The 8071-nt window shown below is 38.9% G+C and overlaps 1 pseudogene; it reads left to right on the plus strand.

Moving 5' to 3' along the window:
* Positions 1 to 322: 322 nt before the first annotated feature.
* LOC127492002 (glyceraldehyde-3-phosphate dehydrogenase-like) lies at positions 323 to 1172 on the plus strand (annotated as a pseudogene).
* Positions 1173 to 8071: the final 6899 nt, after the last annotated feature.

The following is an 8071-nucleotide window of genomic DNA, read 5'->3' on the forward strand; positions in this document are numbered from 1 at the left end:
GTTACAGAGAGAGACAGACAGACAGACAAACAAACAGATCTTGGCATACTCCCCAGAAGGCTACAATAGCCAGGGTTGGGCCAGGCTGAAGCTCGAAGCCAGGAGCTTCCCTCTGGGTCTCCCAAGTGGGTGTCATGGTACCAAGCACCCCACCATCCTCCACTACTTTTTCCAGACCATTAGCAGGAAGCAGAAAAGGAGCAGCTGGGGCAGAGACTGGCATCCATATGGGATACCAGCATCGCAACAGTGTCTTTACACACTACACCTCAACACTGGCCCCACTAAGGCTGTTTTCACCACCACTGATTCTTCTCTTGACTTCAACTACATGGTCTTCAGGTTCCTGTAAGATTCCACCCATGGCAAGTTCCATAGCACAGTGAAGGATGAGAACAAGAAGTCATCAGTGGGAAAGGCATCACTGTCTTCCAGGAGTGAGATCCTGCTGATTTCAATGGGGTGATATTTGTGCCAAATATGTTATTGCATCCACTGGAATCTTCATCATTATGGATAAGACTGAGGTTCACTTGTAGAGTGGACCAAAATTGGTCATCATCTCTGCCCCTCTGCTGATACTCCATGTTTGTGAGCGGTGTGAACCTTGAGAGGTATCACAACATCCTCAAGATCATCAGTAATAACTCCTGCACCAGCAACTTCTTCTTCTCCCTGGCCAAGGTCATCCATGACAACTTTGGCATTGTGGAAGGACTTATGATCACTGCCACTAAGTAGACTATGGATGGCCCCTCCAATAAATGGTGATGGAATGACCTTAGTGCTGGCGAGAACATCATCTACACATTTGCTGCCTAGACTAAGGACAAAATCATCCCTGAGTTGAATGGGAAAGTCACTGCAATGGTCTTCTGGGTGCCTACCCCCAATATTTAAGTCACAGACGTGACGTGCCATCTGGTGAAAGCTGCCAAATATTTTGACATCAAGTAAGAGGTGAAGCAGGCATCAGAGGTTCCCTGGGCTACACTGAGAACTGGGATATCTCTTGAAAATTTAACACTGATACCCACTCTTCCACCTTCAATTCGGGAGCAGGCATTGGCCTCAATTCCCAATTTGCAAAACTGGTTTCCTGATATGACCATGAATTTGGCTACAGCAAGAGGATGCTGGATTTTATGGTCCATGTAAGCTTCAAGGAGTGAGATCCCCTATGCCACTGTCCGAAGGAGAGCACCAAAGGAAGAGACTCAACAGGGTGAGAATCTCCTCTCACAGTTTCCATCTCACATCTGCTGGAGAAGGGGAGGGGCATGGGGCGCCCTAACTTTTCATGTTACCATCAATAAAGTCTGCTGCATCCTCCTTCCCCAGAAAGGAATCTGATACTCATTTTCATCAATTTAAGAATTCTTCAACTAGAGGTCAGGGTAATTGGACTAGTCTACACTGCAGTTACTGCAGTGATACTTTTCATCTCCACCACTTTGTTTCGAAGCAATAAAATCCTGCTTTAGCTTAAATAAGTAATTCAACTTAATATGTCAGTATGTTAAGTAACTGTGAAAAGCCAGAGTGTAATTGTACCCTGAACTATATTTATCATTAGTTCTTCAGGGTAAAAAAGGGGTGTTTATATTTTTAGCTATTGTTTAAAAACGTTTTTATTTAATTGACAAAAATAACTGCATATTTATGAAGTACAGTGATATTTAAATAAATGTACACAATAAATATGTGATCATTATATCATGATACCTAGTATAACCATTGACTCAAACAAGCATAATTATTTTTTGTTGAGAACATTAAAAATCCTCTCTACTAATTATTTTAAGTTATTTTCCCAATAAAGACAGCCAAGATGTATTGGGCACTTGATATATGCACTATTATTTAACTTAGCATGTATAAACATTATTTGATTAATTATCAAAACCTTCATAATTTATATTTAAGGTGAAGATTCAGAGTGGTTGAGTTTGGTTCTATAGGACACATTATTATACACCATGCTACATTTTAATTATTTAAACAAAGAGGGGTTTGGGGAAACAAGTTTTGAATGAGTAAAGCCATAAGCTGTAGCAAGTGCTTTATTGAACAGTTTTAAAATCTTTGAAACTCTGGAAAGTTGACAGGAGTTTTCCCTAATCTCTACCATTAAATTCAAATAAGCCTTGAATGATTTTCTGAACAGAATAAAGAGGACTGTTTTATAATATTTCCTGAAAGCATTTGCACTCGTAGTTCATAGGATTTGTTTACTTATAGAGGTAGATTTGGGTTATTTATGAAAAATAATATGATAGCCAGTGCCGTGGCTCACTTGGCTAATCCTCTGACTGCGGTGCTGGCACCCCAGGTTCTAGTCCCGGCTGGGGTGCCGGTTCTGTCCTGGCTGCCCCTCATCCAGTCCAGTTCTCTGCTGTGGCCGGGAGTGCAGTGGAGGATGGCCCAAGTGCTTGAGCCCCACACCCACATGGGAGACCAGGAGGAAGCACCTGGCTCCTGGCTTAGGATCAGCGCAGCGCGCTGGCCGCAGCATGCCAACCATAGCGCACCAGCTGTAGCAGCCATTTGGGCGGTGAACCAATGGAAAAAGGAAGACCTTTCTCTCTGTCTCTCTGTCTCTCACTGTCTAACTCTGCCTGTCAAAACAAAAACAAAAAAAAAAAAAAAAGAATATGATAACAATTTACCACCAGGAATTCCTGCTTGAAGTTTTATGAATTTCTATACATAAATCCTGAACAAATATCTATTATTTATTTTCTCAATGAATTGTAATTAAAGTTTTAGTGATCTTGTCACTAGTGAATTTATTGAGTACAAATCACACATTCACATTTATTCATCCACATAAAAGCTAATAGAAATTTTCTTTCTTCTCTAATTTTTCTAAATCAGTTGTCCTCAGAACTCCAATTTTACTAATTACACAAATCAATGTTGGTGTATTACATAGGGGAAATAGTGTCGATTAATTTATTGAAACTTTTTCTATCATAAATTGTGATGCTCATTTTTCAGTTAAATAGAGGATAAGGGTAAAGTCATAGTGGAGATAAAATGAGTTTTTTAAATGTCAGTAATTGTTTCTTTAACATCCTTAGGATGCTAATTCAGTAGTGATTAATTTAAATATAAAAAGTTACAGATCAATAAACACGGGAATGCAGGCATCTCCTGGGGATTCCGGCTTCCTTTCCTTTGGAAATAAAAACCCACAGTGGGACTGTTGGACCGTAAGGCAGTTCTGGTTCTAGATTTCCGAGGAAACTCCAGTTCCCCACAGGGCCGCACTAGCATTCCCATCAACGGTGTAGGAGAGCTCCCCTTTCTCTACATCTTCACCAGAATCTGAGTTTTTGTTCTTTAGCCATATGAACAGGTGTGATAGTATTTCACTGTGGCTTTAATTTCCCTTTCCCTGATTATTTCCGATACTTGTTGTCCAATTGTGTATTTTATCTTCAGACATGGCTACTCAGATCTTTTACCCACTTTTTAAATTGGATTTGGGTGGGGGTGGGTGTTGGGTTGAGTTCTTTCATCTCAGCATCTGGACAGCTTGGAAGTATTTTCTCCCATTTTGCTTCTGTGAAAGATGTCATGGTATTGTGACAGGGACTGCACTGACTCTGTAGACTAATTTTAGTAGTATGGACATTCAAAAACATTAGTTCTTCAAATCCATGACCACGGGATGGCTTTCCAGGTCTTAGTGATCTCTTCTACCCCTTTGTTTCAATTTAGTCTGAGTTATTTTTCGGTTTTTGCTGCTATTGTTTTAATGGGACTGCTTTCTTCATTGAAATGTTGCTAAATTTTGCAAGCTAATCTTGTATCTGGCATTTTCACTGAAATCACGTCAGTTGACAGGGTTTTTGTTTTGTAATTTTTTTTTTTTTTTTTTGGTGGAGGTTTTAGTTTGCCAATGTCCAAGAAATGCCTGCACTCCTGTGTTTATTGTTGCACCGCTCACACAGCCAGGGTGTGGAGTCGACCTGGGTGCTCCGTTGGTGGATGAGTGGATAAAGAGCACATGGTTACCTCTATGTAGTGGAATAGTACTCATCCATAAAAAAGGATGCAGTCTTGTCGTTTGCAGCAGCAGAAATGAGGCAGGAGGACATTGTGTCAGCACAGAAAGAAAACTACTGCATGTTCTCACTTCAGTGTGAAAGCCTAGAAAGCTGATCCCAGAAGAACAGGGTTCACGGAGGCTGGGAGGAGGAGCATGGGCCATGGGTGCCCGGGTGCAGCTGGGTGGGAGGGGTAACTTGGTAGGTCTCTCACTGAACAGTAATTGTGTCTCAGAGTAGCTAATGGGGTTCTGCATGTTCCCAACACAAGTGATCAGCATTTGAGGTGACGGGTATGCTAATTAACCTGGTCATTATATGTTGTGTGCATGCACTGGAATACCACACTGGACCCCATATGGGTATATATATGTGTCACTTGTGAATAAATATACATGTCACTGTCTTAAAAAAAGTTACGATTAAAAAATGTATGGTATGAATTAACAGTGACTTCTAAGGTTTCTGGCCTCACTTTCTATTCTAACTCCCCTCCCTTGGTTGCTGATGGTGTGTATTTCTTTTATCCACTAGAGCATATTAGAGTGAAAGGACAGCATGTCTGATCTTGTATTTTATAGATTCCATAACTTGCTAGCAGGTTGCTTTAGTATTATTTGGCTAAATAAATCATGTGACCATGTTGAGAAACCCGAGATTGCCAGGGATTGTGGGAAAATTTTAGGAAATACAAATGTGTTCTCTAGGGTCTGAGGGTAGCTTCCAGTCAACTGCTAGCATTAAGTTGGGGTTATCAATCCACCAACCACAAGGAAGTAAATTCTGCCATCAATCTTCATGAATATGGGTATAGACTCATCTTCCAGCTGAGCCATAGGGAATCCAACACACTGGTTGCAGCTTTGTGAAACCCTAAGCAGCAGAAGGCACATGTAAGCCACAACCAGGCTATTGACATGCAGAAATTATAAGATAATAAACATCTGCTGTGTTAAGGTACCCAGTTTTTGGTAATATGTCATATCATTATAAAATTAATATGACTTGGGCTAAACATAAAAAGTTAACTTTGTAAAATATTGTGTTTGTTTATTCTTGATAATGGCCTTTAGTGAAGGAAATGGTTTTTTAAAGAAGCTTACTTATTTATTGAAAAATTAGATTTATGAGGAGGGAGGGAGGGACTGAGACAGAGAGAGAGAGAGAGAGAGAGAGAGAGAGAGATTTCATATGCTGATTCACTCTCCAAATGGCTGTATTGCCTGAGGCAAGGAAATACAAAGCCAGGATCCTGGAACTCCATCCAGATCCCCCATATGGGTGACAGGGGCCCAAGTACTTGGGTCATCTGCTGTTTTCCCAGGTGAATTAGTAGGGAGCTGGATCAGAAGTGTAGCAGCTAGGACTCAAAACAGGTGTATGTATGGCATGCTGGCATTATATGTGGCGACTTAATGTGCGCAATGCTGGTCTCAATGAAATAATTTTGAAGAAAGTGACTAATATGTTACTTTCTATCAGACTGCTTTCAAAAAAGAGCAATAATGGAAAACAAGCCTGGGAGACATGATACATTGCCTTAAGAGGAGCTAGAACTAGTGGCAGATCTTAATAGCTAATTGACGAATCATTTCTCATTTGATTAGAAGTTAATTTTAGCCAAGTGGAATTTCTGATATTTTTTCAGGAAGCTATTAGGTAGCCTGATAGGAATTTAGGAGAAGTAACCAGTTCAAATGACAACTGGCAAATGAGGCAACAACAACAAAAAAATCAATGATATACGTGGTAGGACAAAATGATTATTCAATCCCTAGGTAAATGATGGGTTCTGTTAACTGGTGTGTATGTGTGTGTGTGTTTGTGTGTACCCTGCTGTCAAAGGTAGCTGCTTCTCAGTCCATGTGCATTAGTTATCATATGGAAATGAATCTACTCTTAGCTATATTTTCCATCATTTCAGAATACAAAAATGTTTTTATGAATACTAAATTTTACAATTTTCACGTTTTAAAAAACATATTTATGGCTCTGCTTTATCGAATAATGAATGAGAAATAAGGAAAGAGCCAAAGAGAAGTGAGTCATGGGGAAAATTTCCAAGTAGAAAAAGAATGAAGGATAGTAGATTTCGGATATAAGTTGGCATAGGATACTGTACTCTGATGACATAATCACCAGACATGAGGGATGTAGTTGAATAAAAGGATTTACCCTAGAAATCAACAATGCACAGGCTGCCCTCCACCCATTTCCAAAGGGGACAGGCAAGGTGAAAGCAACTGTAAGAAGGAATTAGCACTTAAAACAATGCAATATAGTTATATAAAACAAGTTACCTATCCCACCGTTCTGGATAGTTTTTTGTTTCATCATGAGCAAGCCAGACAAGATAAAATAATGCAAATCAGGTCTTTTGATGGGCTTTGTTCACGCCTTGTAACTTAATGTCAATCTGATTGTCAAGTTTTTTTTTTCTTCCAAAATTGTGTTTATAAGTCCCACTACCACCAGTCAGTTTGGATTTTTTCCTTCCTTGGTGCCCCCCCCCCCCCCAATGCTGCTTTGGCTGGAGGTATGTGGCTCTAATAAATATTGCTTAGAATAAAATGCGGCCTCAAATACTGACTTTTTTGCCATAGTGTTTACAGATGTGCATGTAACATTGACCCCAATGGCAAAACAAAATCTTCCAACTCATAAGCAGCAAAATAATTGCTAATGCGAAGGAAATTTAAAAATAAAATCAATGGATACATAAATGATTGACTTACCTGTGTGTGGAGGTGGGGTTATTTGTGAATACATTGGCTTGAAAATTACTATGAAGTTTTGATAGTTATACTCTTCCTTCCAGGTTAAATTGCTACCATCTCTGGGAACATTTTTTGCAGCTCTCAATTTATTACTGTGATAGATTAAAGTTTGAACATGTCAAACAGAATGTATTACAAGTATGGGAGTTTTGGCTTTGGTCAAAATGCAAATTTCTTCGGATGTATCTAGAACCTAGCATTTCAACCGTTTGAAATATGACAATGCTATCTATGACTAATGTTAGTGTGGATGATGTGTGAAGCAAGCTTGAATTTTTTTATATCTCACTACTAGCCACTATTTTAAGACTTTGATATGTGCCTCTGAAGTATTATGCCAGTAAAAAAGATTCACATTTAAGTCGGCTGTATCTTATTCAGAAATAAATTTCAGACAGGCAACAAAACAGCTGGAACACAATTTCTCCTATGTGGGGTGCCAGATAGGATATATGGTTGGGTTTCGTACAAGTACAGAAGTTGTTAAATGTCAAATATCTAGGTATGTTTGTTTTAATGATATGAGGGAGTAAAATAATGCTATTATACTAGGCCTGGAATTTTCTCTGTCTTCAAAAGTATGATAAGGTATTCTAATAATGTGTAGTACATTGTACAGTGATTTTTAAATTTTTAATCAAATTATAAAATATATTTTAAAAAACAGTAATTTTAAACATGGAATTTGCTTTCCAAAAGTAACATACTGATGTAATGCAGGGATGAAGAAATAAGACCCCAATGGCACCTTCTATGATAATTCTTGACCCACTCATTTTAAACAGTAACAATATCATTTCAACTTTTTTTTTAAAAAGACATTATTTATTTGAAAGAGTGACATAGAGATGGAGAGATCTTTCAACTGCTGGTTCATTGCAGAAATGTCCACAGTACCTAAGGCTGGACCAAGCTGAAGTCAGGAACCAGGAATTCCATTTGGATCTCTGCTTTGGGCCATTGAGTGCTGCTACCCAGGCACATTGCAGAAAGCTGGATTAGAAGTGGTGGTAGGACTTCATCCCAGACATCCTGGAATGGGATGAGGGTGTCTCAAATGATGACTTAACCCAATGTACTACAATGCCTGTCCTAGTAATCATTTGTTAATTTAGCACTATATGTGTCTTTTCCTTTCATGATATTTATTTTTTTTATTTTAATTTTAATCAGTTTTAACAGAGTCAATATAATTTCTAGGTATGAGTCTAAGAACATAATGATATTCCCTTCCCCCTC

Source organism: Oryctolagus cuniculus, chromosome 9, assembly GCF_964237555.1.
Source record: "Oryctolagus cuniculus chromosome 9, mOryCun1.1, whole genome shotgun sequence".
NCBI lineage: Eukaryota > Metazoa > Chordata > Mammalia > Lagomorpha > Leporidae > Oryctolagus > Oryctolagus cuniculus.